Below are 2767 nucleotides of genomic sequence, written 5' to 3'. Positions count from 1 at the left end.
CACCCTGTCTGTGTGGAAATTTAATTGAATTGATTCCAGAAATGAGGCAGCTTTTGAGCTGGGGTTTGATTAAAGTGGGGGACGAGACTCAACGGGACATGTGATCTAATCCAATTACATTGATTTGGGTTCAGTGCTAATACCAGCTCTGACAGCAATGACTGCTGCTGGTGTCGTTGATGGGAAGTCGAAGACACTAAATTTAGGATAACGATATTTATGAAGGAGAGGGATCAAATTCTTCCACTGTCCGATTTTCACTTAAATTGCTATAAACGTTATGAACAGTTTTGGTCAAACATGTGATTACTAAAATTGAATGCAGTAGAATGTATCATCATTCATTTTGATTCGAGGAACGAGCAGAGAGAATGTAAAGTGAGCAACTGGATAAAAGCAAATTACTGCGGATGCTGGAAATATTTCTGTCGAGTTTCGAACCGCGTATTTCGCGCGTGTAAGGTCAGCGTGATAACCACTACACTACAGAAACATACCGCTGTGCCTCTTTGATGCAGTTCCGATTTCCTGGCAGAGCAACTAAACTAGTCCAACTGCGGATGCTGGAATCTGAAACCAGACGTGTCACACAAAACTTTGGCCAAGGGTCATCTGGACCCGAAACGTCAGCTTTTTCTCTCCTACAGAAGCTGTCAGACCCAATGTGATTTTCCAGCATTTTCTCCTTTGTTTAAAGTGGGCAACTGACGGGCTTGTTGGACTAGTTTAGTTGCTCTACCAGTAAATCGGAACTGCATCAAAGTGGCACAGCGGTATGTTTCTGTAGTGTGGTGGTTATCACGCTGACCTTACACGCGCGAAATACGCGGTTCGGAACTAGACAGAAATATTTCCAAATGGTTTTATTTCAAAATGATTTAGATTTCAGAATTATTCTCGTTTACCACGAAACATTAATTGAGCTACTGAGTTTTTGCAGCATTTAAGGAGGAATAACTCAGTAAATAATATAAATGGGAATGTCTGTGATAGTGAGGAAGACAGGATGGATTAACTGACACAAGGAATACGGTCAAGGGCAACATTGGTTGGTTCCCGTTATTTTTAAACTTTGCTGCTTTTCTGGGTGAACTCCAGCTCTCCATTCTTCCATTTCACCTCTCAAACTGAGACATTCGCCATTATGCTTTGTTAATCTCACAGTTACTGCTTTCGAATGAAACCTGCTTGCAATCAGTCGAAGTCAAATAGCTTAGTGTTGCATTCGTGGAGAAGTTTTCTTATCATTTAGCCCGAGAATCTTATCCAGAAATGAGTGATATTTCTGTCAAAGCAAACGGTTAAATCTGACCCATTACCACCCAGATTTCATCTTGCATCTCCATCTCGATCGGCAGCGTTTTGCATCATATCACTGTCGTTCACTATCTAGGTTTGTTCTTGAGCTGTTGCACATGTGACATTTCCAACTCGGAAGCAAAAGTGCAAATCTCGCTCCACCAATTCTGGCAGAGCTGCTTTGGACCAGGAAGTATTGCTGGTTTGTTTAGAAAAATCATTAAATCTTAATTTCTCGAAGGCAGCCTGCGACTCTGAGAGCGCCGAATCCGAACCACAAGACCACCAAGATCCCATCTGCCTGATTCTCCCAGAGACTGATTACAGGAATGTGCACAGCGCCAATTGTCCACAGTCACACACTCCTTCCTGTCTGTTAAGATTTGAAACTGTTTATATTTTCACATTGGCTTCCAGTGTGATGAAAGCAGAGCTGTGATAAGCTGATGTTGTTCAGTGGATTTACCGCAGTAAGGTTTATATCAGTTCGATACTAACATTGCTCTTTGAATGTGGTCAGCTACAATGAAATGTAATTCAGTTGAAGGTAAATTACTCATTTTTACAGGAGAAACCAGCAAGGGCAAAGTAAATATGGATTGGTGTGGGTAATTGACAGGATTGTGCAATGGGACTGACATTTCTCCCTGCTGTTCAAGTTGGCACAAGAATTGAGCGACAATTTTCAAGCTGCTGCTGTGTGTTGGGTTCCGTGGTGTAATGGTGAGCACTCTGGACTTTGAATCCAGCGATCCGAGTTCAAATCACGGCGGAACCTTGCTTTAATTTGCAGATGATTGATTTGCTGAAGGGCGTTTCCTTTAACTTTATCACAAAGCACTAATCGACCGGACAATTTGTCAGCCAGTTCAACTGCTATTACAATGCACATTGCTGAGCCTCTGGCGACAGATGCCTGCAACGTCAGTGGTTCTCATCTTTCCGCTGCTCTATCACTCCTCTGTTGAAAATAAGAAGCGGTTGGTATCACACAATAACAATTCGACTGGAGCCTGGCAATTATTGTGTGTCTGTGTGCCTGTGCGTGTGTAATTTGCTGAAATTTCCCCAGTGTTGAGATTTCCACTTTCTGAGAATTAAAAATTAAATTCCCTTCAGCAAACCCATTACCTGCTTTAGCAAAAAAAAACAATCTTTTACCAAGTTCTGAACTCCGATTACTGCATTCGAAGTCCAGGGTGCTCACCATCATAGCACAAAAACAGGAACAGAGCCGCCTGATGCAAATGGTCACTCAAAGCATGTGACCTTTTTCATTCAATGTGGCAGCAACAGCAAGTGGGTCAAATGGTTTGAGTGACCATTTGCAGCCGGCTGCTATGTTGTAGGTTCTCTCACTCTGAACCCAGCAAACCGCGTCTAAATTCAGGTGGATCCTTGCTCTTATTTGCCATTGTTGAGGATTGATTTGTCGAAGGAACATTTGTTTAAATTCATTACAAAGCAG

General features: G+C 42.3%; 1 non-coding gene across 1 annotated transcript; it reads left to right on the top strand.

The window, feature by feature from the left end:
* Positions 1-2005: 2005 nt before the first annotated feature.
* trnaq-uug (transfer RNA glutamine (anticodon UUG)) lies at positions 2006-2077 on the top strand. The gene has a single exon. It is a non-coding gene; the product is annotated as a tRNA-Gln (tRNA).
* Positions 2078-2767: the final 690 nt, after the last annotated feature.

This window comes from Mustelus asterias, unplaced genomic scaffold (assembly GCF_964213995.1).
Source record: "Mustelus asterias unplaced genomic scaffold, sMusAst1.hap1.1 HAP1_SCAFFOLD_244, whole genome shotgun sequence".
Taxonomy (NCBI): Eukaryota; Metazoa; Chordata; class Chondrichthyes; order Carcharhiniformes; family Triakidae; genus Mustelus; species Mustelus asterias.
Note: the sequence above shows the minus strand (reverse complement) of the source record. Positions and strands in the feature narration are given on the sequence as shown.